The 24908-nt window shown below is 39.2% G+C and overlaps 1 long non-coding RNA gene across 1 annotated transcript in view; it reads left to right on the forward strand.

The window, feature by feature from the left end:
- The window catches only part of LOC122677855, a 75007-nt gene that overhangs the window by 36455 nt on the left and 13644 nt on the right, over nucleotides 1-24908 (forward strand). Inside the window, exon 2 of the long non-coding RNA XR_006335939.1 lies at nucleotides 17390-17502. This is a non-coding gene — a long non-coding RNA (uncharacterized LOC122677855). The remainder of the gene's footprint in view (nucleotides 1-17389; nucleotides 17503-24908) is intronic.

Here is a 24908-nt window from a genome sequence, read left to right on the forward strand (position 1 = left end):
GACGTGGAGCAGCTCCTCTGGGCCGCTCCTGCGCTGTCGCAGCCTGGCGCTCTCTCTCGGTCGCCGCCCCTGACCTCGGACGAGGGGTAGCTCCTCACGGCCACCTTCTGCGCGAGTAGATACTCTCATATCTCTGTGCTTTTGTGGATGCCAATGCATCTCCCCGGAATGCTCCCTACTTTTTATGCCTGCTGCGTGTCTCCTCATTTTTCAAGACTTACCTCAAAAGATATCCGATCCCCTCTGCACAGCTTTCCTAAACGCCTTCAGGTAAGGTTATTATGATTCGTCTCTTTACCTGTTTGTTGCTCTGTCCCACAACAACTTAAGCTTTTGAAGGGGAGCCACTGTATAGCACTAGTTAAATCACCAATACTTAGCAGAAGGATGCTCTGGGGAGAGTGATCTGCACATATCACCCGCTCCCCTCCAGAGCTGTAAGCCTTAAATGCGGCCAAGAGGAAGCCACCCGTGCTGAGTTCTGACTCCTCCAGCTCACTTCAACCAGAGCAGCCTTGCTTTCCACGGGTGACATTCTAGGCTTCCATAGAGACACACATTAGGCACATTTTTATAAGTGGCTGGAAGGACAGATGGGTGGATGGATGGATCCATGGTTGATTAGGGTTCAAAATCTTAGAATTCAAGCCAGTTGAACAAATTCACAAGTGTTTCTTAAGCACTTACATACAGTATTTCAGCATGATCTAAAGAGCTCTCTATAAGGAAGTAAATAATTCAATGTCCAACTGGAGTCTGGGATTAGGTAGCAAGTCAAGTTTTTAAAAAATAAATTACATTATAAGTTACATTTAAAAATAGCCAGGAATTCCAGAGCCAAACAATAATATTACAAATCCTACAGGCGACTTTTGAGGCTGAAGCAGTAGATGCAATTCTAAGCTGAAGTAAGGAGGGCTAGTGATTTTATAAATAATGTTTTAAATAATTACTATTTTTAACTTGCCAAGTACTTTTCCGTAGATAACCTTCTCTAAAATTCACTATTGCCTTGCCTTGAAAGTATTCTTCTGCTTGCTTTAAGGGAACATGAAGTAGAATTATTATTAGTAGTAGTATAGCAATAAATAAAAAAGTTAAGTGACAAGCCCAAATTTTCATAGCTAGAGAACAGAAGAGCCAAGAAAGAGGAACTCACTTCTCTCCACCAGAGGATGATCCATGTTTTGTGGAGCCTAAAGCATATACAACTGGAGTAGGAGAGTTTCTTCAAAGCAAGAAAACACTATTTAAAAAATAAATTAGAAAGTAAGTATTTATTTAGAATGAGAAAGAAATCACAACATAATTTTAACTAATTGTTTGACATACATTGATGGTGCTTTTCTTCCCTGTATGTTTTTAGCCGTGTACTTTGCTCAGATTTCCAGCCCTAGAATTTAGCAGTATTTATATGTCAAGACCAAAGTCATGGGAACCAGTTAGCTTAGAAATAAAGCCATAAGACTGGAATAAGAATCGGACTTCAGTTAAGCTGCGTGGAAGTTCAGAACACCCTGCAATATTCATTTATGACTTTACCTGTGTGTGTGATTTGCTCAGTCATGTCCAACTCTTTGCAACCCCATGGACTGTAGCCCACCAGGCTCCTCTGTCCATTGAATTCTCCAGGCAAGAATACTGGAGGTGGTTGCCATTCCCTTCTCCATATGACCTTACCTACTCCCTTCCTTAAAGAGCAGTCAGGTATGAGCACAATTTAAAACTGAAAAAAAAATTGTGTTTGAAGTCGTGAAATGGTCCTTCAGATAATCAGAAAGTCTGTGTGCTGGGGTTATTGAGGAAGAGGTTATCTTGTTCAGATCCACCTCATTCCACAATCAGTGTTAACCAAAACAGTTTCTCCTTAGTATCAGTTATCATGCTATGTCTAGTTCTAAACATGGTCACGGCATGCAGACAGTGCATCAACCATATTTGGTGAGAGAATGAATGAAAGAATGGTAGGACAGTGTTTCATATTAAAGACTATCATCCAGAGCCGTGATGCTGAAGTGCTGGTTCCTGTGGTCCAGGGAATATTGAGGAGGATTCTCTGATAGATAGCTGCTGGAAAGAGCTCCCCCATCATTATCTAAGAAGTAGGACAGTTTATATAGAGCACAGAAGCAGCAAGGAGGTAACGGGGTCAGTCAGCAAAACAGCAGGAGTTTCTGGGACTTGAGCTTCCCTTGTGGCTCAGATGGTAAAGAATCCACCAGCAATGCGGGAAACCTGAGTGTGATCCCTGGGTTGGGAAGATCATTTACACTTAGCCGTACCCTAGACAATTTCTTCTTTTCATAGCATAGGAAACTGGTCTTTGCTACATGGCCAGATATCACTATTGATTTCATTGTAAATTTTTTGTTGTTTTTATAAGAGTGGCTGCTCTAATTTGCTTTCTGTGCCTCCATTTTATTTTTCAGCTTTCATAACTGTTTGTCAATTGATAATATTTATCATAAGCCCTGGAGAGCTGGTAATATTGCTAACAACCCCATAAGCATGTGTGCTAAGGTGCTTCAGTCATATCTAACTTTTGCAATCCTATGGACTATAGTCTACCAGGCTCCTCTGTCCATGGGATTATCCAAGCAAAAATACTGAAGTGGATTGGCAAGCCTTCCTCCAGGGGATATTCCTGACCCAGGGATCGAACCCTTGTCTCAGGCATCTCCTGCATTGGCAGGCAGATTCTTTACCACTAGCACCACCTGGGAAGCCCAACAGCCCTGTATATATATATATATATATATAATATATATATATATATATATCCACAATAGAAAAAGGCATTTTGTAAAGTTTGGAGACAAAGGAGTTCTCTCTTTTCTCTCTCATCATTGATACTCACTACGGTCATGCACTTTGGATGCTAAGCATCAGTCCAGATCTTTTAGTTAGTGTTCCTACATGTATAGCATCTCCCGCCGACTTTGGTAATTACCTCCCAAATTACTTCACACGTAACCAGATTGGTTCTAATATCTATATAGTTGGTTCAGTTTTTGGTCTTACATCTATATTTTTTTCCAGCCATGTGACTGCAGCTCTTCTGGGGCTCAGGATAGGGAATACTGCTTTATGTCTCACATTCGTCTTTCCAGAAAGTTTAATTACTAACCCATTTCCATACCAAGAGTTTTTCATCTTGGTTACCCGTCTGTGCACCTTTCTAATTCTTCTCCAGTATATATTTTCTGTAATATGATATTTGTGTGGGAGCCTAACCATAGGGTTTCTGTGCTCTGACCTTTGGTGTTCAAATCATTTGTGAAATCTGCTGCCTGGCCTTTTCACTTTCAGTTTTCCGTCATTACTTCCTTCCGTTATTTTGCTTCGCTCACATCTGTGTTTGCTTATTGTGCACCCAAATATGTCAGATTTTCAATGACAAAAAGAAAATACACAGACACACCATCGTTTTCTTTTCTGAGTTATCACAAGGTAAGATGCCTAAACAGACTTCAGTGTGCTCTGCAGAAGATGATTATAAACATAGGACAATCAGTCATGGTGGAAACTCAATGATCTTCTTAATGAACTAGGCTGGCCTGAATACAAGGAGAGAAAAGGCATTATTAAGATCCCTTTTTGACATTTTCCATGCAGTGCTCTTGTAATTTATCCACCGAATCTTTGCTGGACAATGTGTACTAGCCTTTCAGATTCTAAAGCACTTTGCAGAGCTTTGAAACACTCTTCAAACTTTATAGTTATTGTTATTGTTCAGTCTCAAAATCATTATGACTCTTTGTGACTCTATGGCCTACAGCATGCCAGGCTCCTCTGGCCTCCAGTATCTCCCAGGGCTCTCTCAAATTCTTGTCCATTGAGTCAGTGATGCTATTTAATCATCTCATCCTCTGCCATCCCCTTTTCCTTATGCCTTCAATCTTTCCCTTTATAGTTATTGGTCAGTATTTATCTCTCCTCCAATAAAACTGTGGATAAACACAAGGAAGACAAGGAATTCATTCTGCTTATTTACTGTTGCACACCAGTTCTAGAAAGATAGTAGGTTCTCTATGCATATTTGTTGGAAGTATAATGAGTGAATCTCACCTTATTCTTTTCATTGGTCATTTATCTTCAAAATGGACGTTTTCTGTTTTATATATTCTTTGTTCTAACTCCTCTTCTCTTCATTCTTAAACTTGTAGTGCTTCCTGACCTCCACTTCAATCTTATCTTTTACATTATTTTCCTCTTGTGTTGGCTTTCAATTTCAGAGGCATCATAATGTGTTTTCCTCCCATTATTCTCTACCTTGCTATGGCTTTTGAACAGTTTGCATTCCATGGTGAAGGTGGATCTGGGCCTTTTGCAATCTGGGATAGAATTAGGGGTGCCACTCTGAGACAAATAATTAAAAATTATAATGTACAATTCAAAGCAGATTCGTGAGGATGGGGAGTTAGCTTCTGCCCACTGAACACTTTTTGGTTTGTTTCCCATAGATGTGGCGGTGATGTGAAGACACAGAATAATTCTGAAAGCAAAACAAATTTAATTTAAAAAATTAACAGAATAAGGAGATAAAAGTGCTGTATAGGTAAAGGAGTTGTGATGATAGTTAAGCAGAACTAGCGATGAAAGGATAAATTTGTGAGTTGGGAATTTGGGGGTTAACATCAGTGTGGCTCATGAAAATCAATTATAGCATTGCTGGTAACAGCTTTGATTTATAAAGGCTTGGATATCACATTAGCTCTGTGACCTCAGGTAAACTACTTAACCTCTCTGTTTATTTGTAAAATGCCACACAGGGTCTCTGTAATGTTTAAACTGGAGGATATGTGATGAAGTAGTTCACATAATGCTCAACAAACAGCAGTTGTTACTGTTAATGGTTTCTTCAAACCATAAGAAAAGCCTTTGTTTAGGAATTGCAAAAAGAAAGAACAAAGCAGGAGGGGAAAAAGCAGTGTTAACTAAACCAGCTTCCAATTCCCTTGACATTATTCTACCTTCCAAATTATCCAGCCACCGCTATCCACCAGGAAGCTTGAAAACAATAGAATGTCTAGCTCTTGAAGGCCCCAGTTCAGTGAATGAAGTGAAATGCTTGCATGCAGCAGTGAGTACTGTCCCTGGTCAGTTCAGATGAGTCACAGCAGGTCAGCTGGAACTGTAACATTGGCGGCACATAGCAAGTCTCTCAAAACAGTATCAACCGAATGGTGAGGGTTCGCTTTGCCCAGGCCATGATGAATTTGCTCTGGGGGCCTTTCACTACTGGACACTTGGCTATTGATGCTCTGACCAGAATGCTCAAGGAAAAGCTTCAGTTTGGTCCTGTGGTTTCTCTGGGGGAGACTGGAGAAACTGGAGAGGGCCATTTTTCTAAAGTAGTTTGCCTCCAAGCTGCAGACTATATCATAACGGTAAAATGATAAACACTGATGGTTACCACCCCACATTTGCATCTATATTCATAAAGCAGAATGCATTCTATGTGGCAAATCCAGCACCATTGTTTATGATTTCTTTGTGCAACATGAAACAGGGAACTGAACAAATAATCTTCCCCTAATGTTTAATGTTTAGGCAAAGCTCTTGTTTTTTGCTTTTAGACATGTTCAAAATGTTCAAAAGTTCTGCTAAACACTATTTCTTCTTGAAATACAATATTTTGAGCTCTATTATTCCACCTTCATCTGCTCCCCATGTAATCTCATAGTGTGGAGTAATTTAAAAGAAATATTGTTCCTCTGTGACTTTCTTGTTCTAACTTAAGACCAAGTTCTGGGCTATTGTCAAGTTTTAAGAAAACTACCTCAAAAATCTGAATACTTAGTTGTATTCACCACAAAGATTTTGTAACATGCTTTTTTTTCAAGTACTAAACCCTAGGTAGCCCATCCCATCCATTTCTCTAAACATTGACTCCACAATTCAAAGGTTATTTTAAATGACCAAGATGAAGCTTGATTATATGAAGCATTTCTCCCTATTTTGTGCAAACCCTGGAGGCTGGTTTGTTCTGGCTCACTTCTAAAGAGTCAGTCTTAAGGAGATCAAAGCAAGCATGGAAGTCTTCCAGGTAAAGCTCTCATCCTCACATGGACAGTGTGTGCTCAGGCTGGTCCAGAGTTCTCTGACCTCTCCACAAGCAGTTTGGTGTTGAATTTCTGATGTCATCCTGGGATCTACTAGGTGTGTTATGCTTTGGTTTGTAGCAAGCCTACATATTTTAGACTTCTACATATATTGGAGTGGAATTTCTGAGCCTATTTCAGATCTACTCTAGAATTAAACTAATTTTATAACATGGCAGGTTATGGCAATAGACCAATAATAATTCATCTCCGTATTTCTGATTACCATCACTTCAGGAGGAGGGATTTCTTGCCTGTTCCATTGAAAATTCCATTTCTTTTGTTTCTTCCATCTGTATTACCCTCTCTGAATCTTAAATTATAGCACGTCTTCAACATGTTTTTGTCATCAATGTGTATCTGTTCTTAATATATAACATTGAAAATTATATTGCTATGTAACTGTGGATGTCACTTATCTGATCATCGAAGAGTGAAAGGGATAAAAGGATGTGTAGCTTTGGCCAGACATGACACAAGATGAAGCATCACTAGGTTGCTCTTGGTTTTTGAAGGTAGGACTCCTTTTTAAACAGGGTAGAAGAAGCTGTCTTTAACATGCATGGCCTGCCACCAAGGCAAAGCATGACGGATGCCATTTAAATGGAGATCATATCTCTGCAACAGCCAGTAAACTTTTTTTTGGAAAGAAGTGTTCATCGAGGACTTAGCATCAACTTTGTATGTAAATGTATACTAAAAATAAACTATGCATTATGGATGATAGGTACATGGCTCTGTCTCAAGGATTTTGCAGACTAGTTGGAAAGCAAGTCCCTTACCTACAAAACATTTCATCCAAACGTCCATGTTCATTTCCAACCAATGTGTTGTGCTGTTTTTTTTCCCTATAAGAGCCTCCAGACTAGCTGCCGGGGTGACAGACACTCTGCCTTATCACTAGCTCCATGTAGACCAACATATGGAAAAGTAAAAAAAGGATCTGCAGCCCAAACAATGTGCTTCTGTTGCTTGTTTCAGAGTGTTCTGTTGGGCTGGTGCTCTAGCTGTCCCACTGATAATGTTTTCTGGTCCTAAAAATGATGAAACCAAACATAAGTTAGAAAAGTATCCAAGAGGAACAAAGGGAAATGTGGAAAATATCTGTTATCTCAAATGATATGTTTTCATTGAAAATGTTTGCAGATCTACAGTATTTGAAATGTATGGCTCTCCCTTGAAAAATGTAACTTTCAGTATAGGCACGGTCCCCAGTAAAGAACTATAGGGGTATCACTGGCTGACAAGTTAACCCAAAGTGACTGTTTTTGAGAATGTTCTCCCAGCATTTTCAATATTTAGCACTATAGAAGCACTTCTGCTTTTCCTCTTTCTGTGTATTTGGCCTCTGCCTCTACATTTAGTATGTAGATCAGTCCTTCCATATAGCCCTGGGTCCAAACTTGGAGTCCCTAGTTCTAGGCTGAAAAGATGTTCTCCATCCCACCATTTGGTTCCCCATCCTGAGGTGTGGGCCATGTCCTGTGTACTTGGCAGAAAGCATCCAGGACAGTCTCCACGCTCAGATGGTTCTCCAGGAAGGTACAGAGGTTGACACCCTCATGAACATTTTAATTTGGTTTTTAAGATTCCAACTTGTAAGTGCAGCTCACTGTCTGTGGTCTGCATTGCACTTTTCTGAGCACTGCTTAGGTAAGTGGAAATTCTTTCTCTGGCAAAGAAATTCTGACCCCATCCTTTGCCCCATTGCCTGAGAACACTGGCACAGACAAGAGAGGCTCTGAGCACAGATAAGCAGCTTTTGAGAAATCTGAGGGGGGCCAAGATGACAGCCTCTGACGTGGACAGTCATTGCAGAAGGGTATTAATTATCTATACGTACAAGCATTTCCATGCACATACTGTCCACCTGCTGGGTCTAACTCTGGGACACTCTGACTTTCCCCACTGTGGAAATCTCTTAAAGGCATCATCCTTAGGAATGGTCTTTGAGTACTTGCAATGTGAGAACATTCTGAGAGGTACTGGACATCAAAAGGAGAAAAGACAGATCTCTTAGACGCTAGAGACTCACAAAAAGAATTAAACCCAAAAGCCTAGATACAAAGAACACTATGTTTAGTGCCATTTCAGTGATGAAAATAATACACGCCATGTGATTTTATAAAAGAAGTTGTACTTTGGTCTGGCAATGTGAATGTCTTGGATTAGGCCATTAAGTTCCTGGGGACAAGCAACTGTGGTCCAGTGCATTGGACCCTGGTGTGGAAAGATTTCAAAAGGCTAAAAACAATAAGGTTTTTTAAGTAGTGGATTGCTTTCCAGTTGGAGTTGTATGCACTTTCTCATGGAAATAAGAAACTAGAATATAGAAGCAATCAGCCCTGTCTCTAAGTGTGTTAAGTCATGTAGATGAAGCTGCTGCGGCCCTTGTTTGCACAGGAAAGCTTGATAGATAAGAAAAAACACTGAGGCTGCAGGCTCCTGCTTTGAACTGCACAGATGTGAGATGTGCAAAGAATGTTACAAGCCCCTGCTTTGACACAGATAAGAGAAACAAAGATAGAGCCCTGGGTCGGAAGGCAGAGAGCCTCGAGAAAAGGCAATTCCTGTGCGTTTCAACCCGTGAAGGCTTCTAGCAACCTGGATGTGAGAGAGTCAGGGAGAGGAAGGGTCCCAGGGAGAACTGTAGTTTCAGACGAAGGAGAGAGATATATAATGACACAGGAAAAAACAGGAAACTTGAGAATCAGAATCGACTGCTCTTCTAGGAGAATCCTTTTCACCTGGAGACCTCATACCCCTAAAGAGAATGTAAACCACACACTTTCTGAACCACCACCTATATCTCCAGCCATTTCCATTCTGGCTGCAGACTAATAAACTCATAAGCCCATGGTGCTTGATTGACCTGTGGGTTCTTAGTAAAATTTGATTGCATTGAAATTGAGTTGCTAATCCTCCAGAAAGTGACCCAGGGTTGACTCTCTACTCCTTCAGATTGTATAAAAGGATTCAATATCCCCAGAATCATACACATTTCTAAGTGAACCCAGGGGCCAGGGGATGTTGGTGCTTTGTGTCAGTTTGGGGAGGCTGATGTGTTCTGGGAGATATAAATTCTTCAAACATTAAGTTTGCCTTGTTCTTGCCAAAGCACGATAGCAGAGTCTTTAGTAAACTTTTCACTTGTCATTAACGATGCCTTTCATATCAGAATATTCAAGGGCATTGATAGCTGAACAAAAAGAAAAGGCAAGCAGAGGAATTATAAAAATAAGCAATCATTCATTTCGAATACAAAAGGAAAATGCACCTCGTTCAGGGTGTTTCAAGAAAGAGAAAAGTGCATTTTTGCTGATAAATTGCTGTTAAGGACACCTCTAAACCTATCAGCCATAAGAAGATTGCTTTGCCATTCCTTTTGTAAAGAAAATTAATGAAGTTGGAAAATGTAAAACCTACAATGTGGTTTCAATTGTAGATCATGGCACTTTCATCCCAAAATTTGGGGAAGATAACTTTTAATTACAGTAATAAGAACCACATGGGCAATGATTGATATGAACCTGATGTGTCCTATTCCTTTATTAATCTTTTTAATTAGAGGCAAAGAATGTTTTATCTGCAGGGAAGGAGATGAGCTGGGCCATGATGCTCTGCTGCACTTTGGGATGGAGGACCTGATTGCTCACCGAGGGTCCCTGTTAACCCGGGGCAGGAGGTGACGGACCCAAAGCTGGGATCACTTGTTTCCAGCTGGAAACAGCTTTGCTTATGCCTCTTGCTGCAAATCATCTGCATGAAAAACCTTTTATTTTTTTAATTTTTTTTTTCTGTTGGATTGGTTTTCTTGGCATTGTTAAAACTGGACTTACGGAGAGAATTTAAATTGTTGCCACACCAGTGTTGGGAGTTCTCATCTGCCATGAAAATAAGGGTGCGGAATTACAATGGTGGATGTCAGGGCAGCTGGAAAGGGAGCCTTGCTCTGATAGAAGCATGTCAGAAACTGGACTGAGGCCACAGAAAGAAAAATAATGAAGTCAGCACTAATTGGGATTGATGGTTTACGACCAAATTGACAAAATGGAAAAGGAAGGTTGGGAAGAATAAAAAAACTAAGTAAATAATCAGCAATTACAAAGCATGGTATAATGCCCATTTGAACTTGTGAGGTTGATATAAATTAGTTCTTTGAGCCCTATGGTATAGAATTATATATTCATTCGGCAGGTTTTTATTGAAGTCACACTATGCATCAAATTATGCCAGGTCCTGGGATGCTATTATTGGAAAGATAACCTGAAAGAGTCATAATCTCATGGTTAACAGAAGTACATATGTGAATCTGGAGACACAATAAAGAAATTATCTTATTACCTAGAAGTGGGGAAGTCAGGGTAGAACTGGACAGGTTTAGTAGCCTGTGAGTTGATGGTTGAAGAATAGGAATTTTCTGGGTGTGTATGGAGAAAAGTTGTTTTGGTAGAAGGAATAGCCTCTCAAAGCTATGATGCTATGAAACAACACTTCCTATTCGGAAAACTACACTAAGTTGGGTGTGGATCTGGATTTGCCTAAAGTGAGGCTTGAGGCAGGTAGAAGCCAAGTTAAAAAGGAACTTCATCTTGTGTGTGATGGGAATCCACCAAAGGAGATTAAATTAGAAGGCATTAGAGTGTGTAGGGGCTTCCCTGGCAGCTAAACTGGTAAAGAATCCACCTGCAATGCAGGAGACCCTATTTCAATTCCTGAGTCATGAAGATCCCCTGGAGAAGGGATAGGCTACCCACTCCAGTATTCTTGGGCTTCCCCGGTGGCTCAGATGGTAAAGCTGCTGCTGCTGCTGCTAAGTTGCTTCAGTCATGCCCGACTCTGTGACCCCACAGACGGCAGCCCACCAGGCTCCTCTGTCCCTGGGATTCTCCAGCAAGAATGCTGCAGTGGGTTGCCATTTCCTTCCCCAATGGTAAAGCCTCTGCCTGCAATGTGGGAAAACTGGGTTTGATCATTGGGTTAGGAAGATCCCCTGGAAGAGGATGTGGCAACCCACTCCAGTATTCTTGCCTGGAGAATCCCCATGGACAGAAGAGCCTGGTGGTCTACAGTCCTTGGGGTCACGAAGAGTTGAGCATGACTGAGTGACCAAGCACAGCACATGTAAAAGCATGTGGAAGGTAGTAAGTGCTCAACAATGGTAATGTTCAGTTGCTTGTGTAATTTCTCAATTAACAGATTTGTTGCAGAGAACTTTAAGATTTGAAATACATGTTACTTTTTCATAAGTCAGGGTGCTAGCTCCATTCAGGGAAAAATTGACAGAGGTTCAATTCTAGATTTTCTAATGAGCTTAAGCAATTCCCAAACAGCTAAGTCTTTCACAGTCCACTTATCACATGTACTACAGTCAAAATAGGTCAGCCCAATAAATACTTCAAAGGAAAAAGAAGGCTTGGGGAGAGGAGTGACTTGTTAGGAGCATTACTGAAGGAAGAGCATTCATAAAAGACTGGTTGAGGACAACATCTATTCAGATAGACTCAATCCTGTTTCTTCTTCTTCAAACCTAGTTTGGAACCATCTAGATGTGCCTTTTCTTATTCAGGAGATGTAAATATGTAGTGGGCTTCCCCAGTGGCCCCGTGGTAAAGAATCTACCTGCAATGTGGGAGACACAGGTTCGATCCTTGGGTTGGGAAGATCCCCTGGAGAAGGAAATGGCAACCCACTCTTGCCCAGAGAATCCCATGGACAGAGAAGCTTGGTGGGATGTAGTCCATAGGGTCACAAAGAGTCAGACACAACTGAAGTGACTGAGCATACACGCACAAATATGTAGTATAAGGTGAAGGGTGGGAAGAACAACAGGGTACGATGGGTTTGCTGAAACTGAAGGCAAGGTCAGACCAGAGCAGAGGAAGGCTGAGCTATGCTTAGGAGAAAGTAAAACAGCTCATGTGTGGTCAGGAAGACTTTAAGGTGGAGGAGCAAGCTTCCACCAGCCTCCCCCAGAGGGGGACTGGAAGGTAGCTTTTTGGCCATATCAACGCACACGTTTCCTGATAGTGTTTCTCCAGTCCTCTCATCCTCCACCACTGCTGTGTTTTTCTTGTTTTATGATCCAGTTCGTGTTCTTGGACTTTGATCAAGATAGGACACAGAGCTCAAAGAGATAAATTTTGGCTTTTCTTTTCTAAAAACTTAAAGAGCTTTTTAGTCAGTGCTCCTGAACATGACCCGCCCTTGGGTCTTTTTGCTTTGGCATGCTGCTCTGTGTATGCATGGGAGAGAGGAACCACTGAGTGTGTGTTCCAATCCCTTCAAATACATTATCGCCCGCAGCAGATGTCAGAGTCTCCTGGCTCTCTTCATGTATGTAATGACCTGGAGGAGTTGAACTGTGGGCTCTCGAATAGAAAGGAAATGCAGGAAGAGGCAAACCAGCACAGGCCGCCCCTTAGGGAAAGTGTTCTTGCTCAGAAGCTCAGTCATATCCGACTCTTTGCAACCCCATGAACTGTAGCCCACCAGGCTTCTCCGTTCATTGGATTTCTCGGGCAAAAATAGTGGAACGGGTTGCCATTTCTCACTCCATGGGATCTTCCTGACCCAGGAATCAAACGGGTATCTCTTGTTCTCCTGCATTGGCAGGCAGATTCTTACCAGTAGTGCCACCTGGGAAGCTCTAGGGAAAGGGACCCATCATTAAATAATCTTTTTCCAGATAATATGTGATCAGTTTATTCATAGTCCACTATTGTTTTGGTGAGATTTGTTGTCAATACACCCCCAAGAGCCAGCAAGTATCCCTTTTTAAGATTTTCTTTGACAGGACAAACCAGTATTGAATTGCTCAAATTAAGAAGCACAGAATAAGGGTTTGTGTCCAGTATTGTGTGCTGCCTCCCAGGAGTATCAGCAATGTCATTCACTGACATTGTCATTGGCAGAAAAACCAGTGAAATTATGCACTAAGTGACATTCATGATAACAGCTGCTGGCGAACTTGTGTTTTACGGTGCCTGATGCTCCCCTACTCTACTCCCCTGTCAACCCTCTTGGCACACACCTCCTTGAGCTCCTTAATCATGCAAACCAGTGTCTGTCTCCACACACACATGCACACAACATGTTACTTGCTGGCTCTTGAAGGTGTGTTAACATTCCCAATGAAGTAATGAAGATTCTGAGATAGCATGCAGTAGAAACTTAATTTAAACCCAGCATTTCATGTTTAATTGATGAGGCTCAGTTTTGTGGGACCTACAATAGAAATTGATTAGGTATTCTGATAATCTTGTTTCTTTATGCTTGAGTAAGAAAAACTGGTGGAAGAGATACTTTGGAAGTTTCTGAAGGATTTTTGACACCCGAATCATACCATGTTGGATGCCATCTATTCTCTCAATGGTCAGGCTAGCCCTTGCCAGTTACCCATGACAGCTGTGTGGACACATGTGGCATATGCATTTGTCAGTTGCTGCCCTCTTCACCTTGCATTTTTATTTCTGCATTTTCTCCACGGCTTGCTTCTCCCCCTCACTCTTCATCAGATGTTGAATATTTTCTTATTTGTCTGAGATTTAAGCTTTAACTCTAGACCATTTAGGTTCTTTTGAGTTTTAGCCAGCATAGAACTGCTCCAAGATTAACTTCATCTCTTAAAGATTACTAATTTGATGGAAAGTTGGAAGCCTAAAGGGAACTGTAGAAAATGTTTTGACTTGTATTTTTCCTACGATCTTAGTTCTGCCAACTGAAGATCAGTGAGAAGAAAGATAAAAGCAAATCCCAGGTTAATTTAATCCCATCCAATTTATCTATCCTAGGATCTCATTAATTAATAGGTCATGTTATTCAACAAACTTATTGAGCATTTACTATAGACTAAGTAACCTGAGCTGAAGTAACATCTTGGAAGTTAGGAATATAAAACTTAGTTTTAAAAAATGTCCCTAGTTGATCAACAGGTGTTGGTTGAGAGTTTAGGATCTACATTTCCAACAATCAGGGAATTCTGGTGTTGGTGGTCTGAGGATTGAATTTTATGAAAGGCTGATGAGCAGTGATTCAATTTTCTAAAACTTAAATTAATTTCAAAACTGATGCAAATAGATAATATTAAATGCCCTTAATTCTGATGTCTAGTCCTGTCTGCAACATAGATATGGAGTCTAATCAGTAAAGAGTATGGTAAACAGGGCATATGTTGATGATAACTCAATTGGTATCAATGGCCACAACTGAAATCTATTAATGATAAGAACTGTCCAGCTTAACTGATGCCACAGATCTCTTCCTGTATATATTGCCCACAGGTTCCCTGTTGGTTTTCCAAACTTAAGTGGCACTAACCCAAATGTTAGGGGGAGCAAAGAGGGGGGTGATGTTCCCATCTGCCTTAAATGCCTCAGCATTAGTGAAGGCAGCAGATTTGAGCAGTTTATATAACTCTTTGCTCATGAGAAGCAGCTCTCTCCATTCAGTTTTGGCATTGCTTTCTGATGTTCTTTCCTCTTTCCTGTAATTAGAGTGTTGATTTAAGTACTAACAAAGTACTTAGAAGTACAGGACACTCTGGACCTATGGAAGGAAAATAGAAGGCTCTGCTCTTCTGAATCCGTGTCTCTTGGACTGGACGTGGAGAACCCCAGGTCAGGGTTGTGAGTATGCCCCAAGCAAAACAGCATCTTCATTTTCAAATCTTGGAACAGCTATTTGGCAAGGGCATCAGTTCATCCCAATAACCTGCTCAGATCACAATATAATAGCAGTAGTTTATTCACAGGATATTGTATTTTAAGTGTTACTGTAGAACTCTATAATCACTTAAGTACATATGATTAAACGAGAGAACTTTGACATTTGAGGACACATAGAGGACATACTGTGATTATAGATTTTTATAAGCAAATGTCCCAAAGAGTCCTCTAATTTATGGAGCTGATATTTACCAGTACCCATGAGTTTATCTCAACTAGTTGATTAGGGCTGACATCTATTCTGATTGGCTGGGTGTTCACTCTGACCAGTTGCTAAAATTTTACTGGTGTTTACAAATTTTTGTTACCATCCCTGTGATTTGTGGTTTTGTGCGATGTGCTCTTGAGTCCCACCTATTATGAATCAATAGGCCCAGCTGGATCACTCTCATCAGGTCTGAAGGGGGCCCTCACAGTTTTCAAATAGACTTCACAGAACAGTATGTTCTATTAATGTCCACAAAAACAAAGATTTTCAAAGTTTTTAGATGTATTTATCAAGAACATGAAGAATCTGCAAAATTGCAGGTCAAACCAGGCAAGCATAAATTTTTACATATTTTTAAACCTGAGCACAGTATGGTTATTTTCCATGTTCTCCCCATCAGACTTAGGTTTATAAAGAGATTCTGTTGACACTCCTTTTATTTAAAAATAGTGATTTCAACAACCTACTGAGTTAGCACTAGGGATACAATGAAGAAGACAGACACGGTCACTGCTCTCATAGAGTTTACACTCTGAATCACAATATGCACCTACATTTATGACACATTTCTATCACACCCCGAGCATATCACGTGACCAACACTGTAGTCATGCTGATACTTTACTTCTCTGACTACTCATGTTTCCCAGACCCCTATTGTTCTCATCTCTCAGAAACACTTTAGTCTATTTGGGGGCTTCTTTGGATCGATCAAGCAATTACTATGCTACAGACATTATTTTAAGTGTTTTCTATCTATCATTTAATATAACCTACCCAGTAGCACTGTGAGAGGGGTACTTCTCTAAACCCATTTTGCAGATTCATAACCTTAGTTTCATAGAGCTTAACTTGTTCAAGTTTACAAAATTAGCAGTGATAAAACCTCAATTCAAATTTGGTCTTACTCCAGAGTTTGTGAAGACATAATGATTACTCAAGTTGAGTCAACAGTGAATAAATCAATATTATATATTAAGGAACTGAACTTAGTGTATGCTATACATTTTCCCTTGTCTAACTGCTGAGAGTCTGGAAGTCACTGACTTTCCTGGTTAGAAGGGATCTTAAAGTGCTCAGAGAGGAAGCAGGAAATAGTTTCTTCAACATATCTCTGACTGAGGATCATTCAGCTTGAAGCCAACAATCGGGTGTGTATTGTCTAAGGTTCTCCAGAGAAACAGAATTGATAGGATGTATATATATATATATATGTTGGAGAAGGAAACGGTGACCCACTCCAGTATTCTTGCCTAGAGAATCCCATGGACAGAGGAGCCTGGCAGGCTACTGTCCACGGGGGTCACAAGAGTCGGACACAACTTAGCAACTAAACCACCACCACAACCATATATATATGTATGTATATATATACATGCATGGCCATATATATGTACTATTTAAGGAGATTTATTATAGGCGGTGGCTTACATAATTATGGAGGCTGGTAAGTCACACAGTTTGCTGTCTGCAAGCTAGAGAACCAGGAAAACTGGTGATGTAATTCAGCACTAAGTTAGAAGAACTGAAAATCCAGGGCCAATGATGTAATCCCAGTTTGAGTCTGAAAACTCAAGAACCAGGAAGCCAATGTTAAGGGCAAGAGAAGACAGCTCAAGCAGACAGAATGAATTCACCTTCCCCTGCCATTTTGCTCCATTCAGTCCCTCATAGGATTGGATGATGCTGCCCTGCCTTGGTGAGTGTGATCTTATCTCAGTCTACTAATTTAATGCTGATCTCTTCCAGACATACACACACAGATATACCAAGAAATAATGTTTTACTAGCTATCTGGCCATCCTTTAGCCTACTTAAGTTGACTCATAAAATTAACCATCACAGGATGCTTGTCACTTCATGAACCAAAACCATTTCACTGATTGAAATTTTACTTTGAAGGCATTTTTTTCTCCTGAGGCACTGAAAATTCTTGTTCTTAACTTTCATCATTGGGCTAGTTATCTCTTCTAGAATGATCCAGAATACATATACTCTACTAGGCCCCCTTTCATGTGTCCGGCTCTGAATTTCCTTTTTTATGGTCTATTTTTCAAAGATGTCATGGATGCATATACCATACTTGTCTCATGAATGTGATTTGCTTCACTTCTACAATATTGGTCTTCATGGAAGTATTTTTCTTTTTATTTATAATATAGCTAATATTTAAAACTTGGGAGATTTTTATGTCAAATAGTGGATCCCCATCTTCTCTTTATGATACTCTAGAAAGTACATTCCAAGTAACCCCTGCTCCAAGAGACAGGGAGTCTCCTCTATTCAGATCCCTCTCAATGACTCAGCATCCTGCTTACTTAAGAAAAAAGTTACTATTTTTTTTTTTTTAGGAAAAAAGTTACTATTTCTTGGACCCATTTTGCCAGCAAAGGATGGGTGGAGAAAGAAGTACTGAAGTCTGCATTTTCAAATAAAATACGAACAAGAATAACACTTTAAGGAGGTGAAAACTGTTCATTATACCTGGCCTGCTGTGCTCACATTTATTGATTGATTGTCCTCTAGAAGGCTTTTGAGTTCCTGATATGGGCTTTAATTTTATTTTTCCTATAAGATGTTTGCCAGGCTTCTTACTATTTTTTTCACCCTCTCTAAAACACTATAGTATCTGTGCTTCTCCAGATGTGTTTCAATGAGTGTGGAATGCCTGGGTCTTTGACCTAGAATGACAGTTTGTGCTTTCAACTTCTATTTGTATTTCCTCTGTTTTCCCCTACCATCATCTTTTTTGTCTACTTAACTACATTTTAAATGTTAAGACAAAGAAATGGGATTCATTCAGGTAAATTTTCTTTGAGCATTATAGAAAAGTGATAAGGAGACAAATCTTCAAGACATGACATGGCAAGACTAGGCCAAAGTCAGGCCTTAAAACCCAAAATGCAGAATTTCCAAGCTGGCTTTCTCAACCAAGATGTCAGGATGTCACGAACCAAATTGGAATCTCAACTGAGCATCTTCAGGCATTGTATTTTTAGAAGAAAAAAAATGTGTTCTTTAATAAGCGTAACTGAGCAAGAGCTCATCTTTATGGCCTATTATATTGTCAGAAAGAGCAACCAATGACCCCTCATTAAAATCTAAAGCTTCCAACTATTTTATTATTGTTATTTGATAGCTATTGAGTTCTAGGGTTAATTTTAGCCTGTTGTGCCTATAGATGTAATATCTCAATTAGTTGGTATGGAATTAATTTATGTTTCTTTATGGATCAATCTCCAGAACCTCTTTTCAAGTTTCTTTTTTTATTCCTCCCAATTTTTTATATTCCTCCCAATATATACACATACTCACACTATCACTTGATACACAAAAATCTGTTCCTTTCCTTGGTATAGTTTATTTTCTCTATAATTTTTATAACAGAAAGAACAGAGGGAACTTACTGGAAGATGCAAAATGAAATGTGGCTTTATTCTAATCAGTTGTTGATTGAAAGAGGATTCTTTTAACTCTTTTTACATCTACTATATTTACAGAATTTGTACTCTGTGGTATTTTGTTCAAATATAAGTCAATTTTTTTTCTCTTATTCCCTGAACTTTAAACCTGAACTTCCCTAATCAATGACCAAATAACATACTTCAGGAAAAAGATGCTAAAGTGGGAGCATTTTGCTTTTCAACTGAAGAGATTGACCAGCATACCCACAGCACATTGTTACTTCTGGGTCCTGTAAGAAAGGTCTGTCTCCTCTTGAGACTTAATCTTCAGAAGCAGCAGCTACATTTTTATCCCAGCCCTTGCCCCAAGCAACCATAATATACTTTCTTCCTCTGTATATTTTCCTTTTCTGGATATGTGACATTAATGGAATTATATAATATGTGTCACCAAGTGTTGACTTCTTTCACTAAGCATAATGCTTTTGAGATTTGTCCCTGTCAAAGCATGTATCAGTAGCTTATTCCTTTTTAGCACAAAGTGGTGGGCTTCCCTGGCGGCTCAGTGGTAAAGAATCTACCTGCCAATACAGGAGACAGGGGTTCAGTCCCTGGGTTGGGAAGATTCCCTGGAGAAGGAAATGGCAACCCACTCCAGTATTTTTGCTTGGGAAATCCTATGGACAGAGGAGCCTGGAGGGCTAGAGTCCACAGGGTCACAAAAGAGTTAGACACGACTTAGTGACTAAACAAGAACCATCACCACTTAGTACTTCACTGTATAAATATACTACATTCTGTCTGTCCATTCACCAGTTGACGGATTTTTTTAAAGTTGTTTCCAAATTTTACTGTTGTGGATAATTTTGCTAAGATTATGAATACTATGCAAATCTGTATGGGTGTACATTTTCATTTCTGTAAGGTAGATACCTAGCAGTGGAATATCTGGGTCATATGAGACAGTGAATTATAATGGGCAGGAGAGAGCAAAGTCTTTGAATTTATGCAGATTTTAATTTTAGCTACAACTGTTACATTACACATTCTTAATCTGTTTCTAAAAGTTTTCATCTGTAAAATGGAGATACAGTAACTTTTATCTTGGCTTACTGTAAGATTCAAATGATGAAATATAGGTTAAATTCCCAGTTTAGAGCTAGGCACATAAAAGTTACTCAGTATTTGGTAGCTATTATTAATTAAACAGTATAATTAGGAAAAAACATTCAGATTATAATTATTTAATATTATTAGAGTAGAAAGTAATAATGTTTCAGGCCAGGCTTAACCATTTACTCACTGTGGACATGGGTAGATACTCAACTTTTTGAACCTTCACTTTCCTAATCTGTATAATCCACCTTTCCAGGTAGTTTGAAGGATTTGGTGGGATCATATGGATGAAATAAATGAGCATGGATCTTGTCTGCTTTAGATGTTTAGTAAATGGTAGCCTTTGACATTATTTGGGGGAACTTTCTGTCCTACACTTTTTTCCTACCACTTAATTCCTCAGATACGTTAATCTTTCTAGAAGCCAGAAGGTGGTCACTGACATTGACCTTCTTTCATAGAGTAGGAAAACCGAGTTTCAGAGTAATTAGCATAGTTAAAATGATAGCTAATATTTCTGAGCATTCATTAATATGTGAGACACTAATGTAGCTATCAGATGGAATCTTCTCAATAACTCTTATTAGTAGAAACCCAGATTGGTATACATACCTTTTCTTTAGTGAAGAAACTTTAGTTTCAAGAGATTGAGGAGTCAAGAGTCAGGACTAGGACCAGGCTCTCTGCCTCCAAAACCATAATCTTGTTTTTTCCAAACTTTAAACTTTTTATTTTGTATTGGGGGTATAGCTTATTAACAATGCTGTAGTTTCAGGTGAACCTCAAAGGGATTCAGCCATACATATCTATGTATCCAAAACCCACATTCCATCCAGGCAGGCACATAACACTGTGTAGAGTTTCATATGCTATACAATAGGTCCTTGGTTATCCATTTTGAATATAGCAGTGTATACATGATCATTCCAAACTCCCTAACTCTCCCTCTCCCATGGCAACCACAAATTGGCGAAACCATAATCTTAATATTCAGCTCTACTGTTCTATTGTTCTACAGCAAGGAATAAGCTCAACCTACCTGACTCCTAGCCCTCCTGGGTCCTTTAAGACACATGTGCTCTCTGAAAGGTGATTTCTAAACTCATAATAAATCCAACTCTTGCCCTCCTCCCTGTTATCTTGCCCATGCAGTAGAGTTGATGGGAAATCAACCTCAGTTAATTTTCTAGGTTCCTTCTCTGTCTTGGAACCACATGAGAATTGTAGAGTTTATGCAATCCAAGAACTTAAGAAATTGTGGAAGAGTCTTTTATCCTCTTGCTTTCAGGGCATTCTGGTCACTACTGAGATGCATAACATCCATGAAAGTCCTTGGGAAGCCCCACAACAGTCCAAGATCATCAAATCCTTTATTCATGACATCCACCTCTTATTTTCTCACATCCTATCCCTGGAGATGCCCCTGACTTCCTAGGCCTTTGTACTTACTGTTCCTGTCCCATCTTCAGTCTTCATACCTTGAGCATGACCGAATTTCTGTGGTTGGACTATTCTTCTCTGTCTCTTTTCAAATAAGCTGTTACAGAGTCCTAGTTTTGTAAATACTTCTCAACTCTCCCCTGAGGAAACAGAACCTAAAACCATCAAACTCTAATGTGGTGGCTGCCCTTTTTAAAAAGTATTGGAAAAAAGATTCCCTGTATTTCATGGCAGTCCCATAAGGCACAGTTAATTTTCAGTGTGGTTATTCTGCCACATTAACTTTTTGATAAACCATTGCTACAAATATATTGGGTATTTGAAAAAGCAGATTAGAGAGTGAGCTGACACTGCTGATATTTCACACACTTCGAAAGGGGTCTAACATTTCCCTAAATCTTTGATTCTTAATATACAAAATGATGACATTGCAACAGGAGGTATATATCTGAAACACTACTGGTCCCTAAAGTTACTGTTAGGAATAGTTGTTGGCACAAGCTAGTCCAAATAGTACAATTTTTAAAAACTTTTTTCTTCTTATATTTCCATTTTCCTTTCCCTATGTGTATTTCTTTCTTTTCCCAATTCTATTTGGGAACACAATTCGAAAGTGGCAAAATATGTGCTAACATTTCTAATCATATAATTATAAGAATATAAAGGAGCTATGAAAATGGTGGTAAGGAAAAACAAACAAACAAAAAAAACTCACTTGTACCAATTAGGAAATAATGAAAAGTCCTGTACCCAGGCTCACACTATTCTCTGTCCCACATTCCCCTTTAGAGGGCATCGTCACCTAGTCATTAGTATTTTCAGGACATGGACACAAGGTCACTGGGCTGTATGAAAGGTAGACGTGTTAGTCTTACCTTAGGTCTTGGGTGTCAGGAGGCAGGGTGTAGGTTGTCCTGGGGTAGGGACTCCATAGTTTCAAACAAAAACTCTAAACCCTTTTTGAGACCACTTCCTCTGATCCTGATAACCTGTAGAGCTCTATAAGTTGCACATGGAATTGAGTCAATCCTAGAGAGAAATCTGCTCAGCATCACTTTCATCACAAATGTGTCTTATCTGAAAGAGTTTTAAAATAGGTGTTTTAACACTGGTTTAGGATATGTAGGTCTGAACAGGTGACATCTTTTCCCAAAAGGTTATCTCTCCTGAGCTCAGAAAAGTTGGTTAACATTGGAGGAGGTGAATTTAATAGATTTATTTAGCCCTTATTAAAGGTCAGGAAATACTGCCTGCCTGCCTTGGTCCTTCCTTCCTCCTTCTTGTTTCTCCCTTTTTCTCCTTGTCTTCTTCATTCGAATGCACTTTTTTTTTCATTTAAAAATGTTCTAATTAAATAGTATACACAGAAGAATGTTTGTAATATATAGGTATATTACAAGGTCCAAAAGCTAAAAATAAAGCCAACATCCATGTAACCACCTAATTACTGGGTGAATAGAACACGTAAGTTTTAAAGCTCTTCTTTACACCTTATATTTCCCTACAGTTAATCATGATCCCAAATTTTATGTTCTGTATTTCCCTATTTATTTCTCTATTTTTCTTTACAGGTTCCGACACATGTATTTTTCTCTAAACAATATATTATACAATACAATAATTGTATTGTTTCAATCCAGTAATTGACATTATATGTATGATTTGCCTTTCTCAACTAACATATTTCTGAAGCCTCTCCACGTCAGTACCTACAGATAAATTTTCACCATATACATTATTATATATGTCTCCTGATTTATACTTCTAGAAGAGCTTAGTGTAGCAATTATCAAACTTTCTGGTCTTACAACCACTTTTCATTCTGAAAAATTATTGAAGAATCCTAAGAGCTTTTGTTTATGTAGATTATACATTTGTTTATACATTTTCCTAGTATTAGAGATTAAAATTCAAAAATGTTTAAATTTTATTAATTTATTTAAAACTAATAATCCCATTGCATGTTAATTTTAGTAACATTTTTACAAAGACTATTTTTAAAACAAAAATAAATTAATAAAAGCAGTGACTTATTCTAAATTTTTGAAGATCTTGTAATTTCTGACTTTAAGGAAAACTTGAATTAAATTATTGTATCTGCTCTTCATTCAATCTGTTGGGTTTTTAGTTTTGGTTCAAGTACCTAAGAAATCAAATTGCCAACATCCTTTGGATCATCAAGAAAGTAAGAGAGTTCCAGATAAACATCAACTTCTGCTTTATTGACTATGCTAAAGCCTTTGTGTGGATCACAACAAACTGTGGAAAATTCTTATTAAAATGGGAATACCAGACCACCTGACCTGCCTCTTGAGAAATCTGAGTGTAGGTCAGTAAGCAACAGTTAGAACTGGACATGGAACAACAGACTGGTTCCAAATAGGGAAAGGAGTATGTCAAGGCTGTATATTGTCACCCTGCTTATTTAACTTACATGAAGAGTACATCATGAGAAATGCTGGGTTAGATGAAGCACAAGCTGGAATCAAGATTGCTTGGAGAAATATCAATAATCTCAGATATGCAATGACACCACCCTTGTTTCAGAAAGCAAAGAAGAAATAAAGAGCCTCTTGATGAAAGTGAAAGAGGAGAGTGAAAAAAATGGCTTAAAGCTCAACATTCAGAAAACTAAGATCATGGCATCTGATTCTATCATTTCATGGCAAGTAGATGGGAGAGCAATGGAAACAGTGACAGAGTTTATTTTCTTGAGGTCCCAAATCACTGCAGATGGTGATTGCAGCCATGAAATTAAAAGACACTTGCACCTTGGAAGAAAAGTTATGACCAAGCTAGACAGCATATTAAAAAGCAGAGACATCACTTTGCCAACAAATGTCCGTCTAGTCAAAGCTATGGCTTTTCCAGTAGTCATGTAGGGACGTGAGAGTTGGACTATAAAGAAAGCTGAGTGCTGAAGAATTGATGCTTTTGAACTGTGGTGTTGGAGAAGATTCTTGAGAGTCCCTTGGACAACAAGGAGATCCAACCAGTCCATCCTAAAGGAAATCAGTCCCGAATATTCATTGGAAGCACTGATGCTAAAGCTGAAACTCCAATACTTTGGCCACCTGTTGTGAAGAACTGACTCATTTGAAAAGACCCCGATGCTGGGAAAGATTGAAAGTGTGTGAGGAGAAGGGATGACAGAGGATGAGATGGTTGGATGGCATCACCAACTCAATGGACATGAGTTTGAATAAACTCCAGGAGCTGGTGATGGACAGGGAGGCCTGGCATGCTGCAGTTCATGGAGTTGCAAAGAGTCAGACAGGACTGAGCAACTGAACTGACCTGAACCTAAGAAATATCTGGTCTCACACAAATATATAGATGAAGAGAAAAGGACCTTGCAAACTTCCTGAAAAAATTCTTAGATCAAATTTTGAGAACCACTGCCTAGGAGTTGAAATGCTTTCCAAAATAATCCTAAATTGTCTTTAATAGTAGCTATATCAATTTATTTTTTAGCAGTATGTTTTTATTGTCCATGCCCTTGAAGACATTTAATATTGTCAGGCTTTTATATTCTTTAAAAATATCTTGTATAGGAAATGATGTCATATCATGGCTTTAATTTTCCTTTATCTAATGAGTAATGAGTTGAATATCTTAGGACTATACACATATTTTGTCTTACATATCAGTTCAGTTGCTCACTCAGTCATGTCCGACTCTTTGTGACCCCATGAATCGCAGCATGCCAGGCCTCCCTGTCCATCACCAACTCCCGGAGTTTACTTAAACTCATGTCCATCAAGTTGGTGATGCCATCCAGCCATCTCATCTCTGTTGTCCCCTTCTCCTCCTGCCCCCAATTCCTCCCAGCATCAGGGTCTTTTCCAATGAGTCAACTCTTTGCAGGAGGTGGCCAAAGATTTGGATTTTCAGCTTCAACATCAGTCCT

Source organism: Cervus elaphus, chromosome 20 (assembly GCF_910594005.1).
Source record: "Cervus elaphus chromosome 20, mCerEla1.1, whole genome shotgun sequence".
NCBI classification, from domain to species: domain Eukaryota; kingdom Metazoa; phylum Chordata; class Mammalia; order Artiodactyla; family Cervidae; genus Cervus; species Cervus elaphus.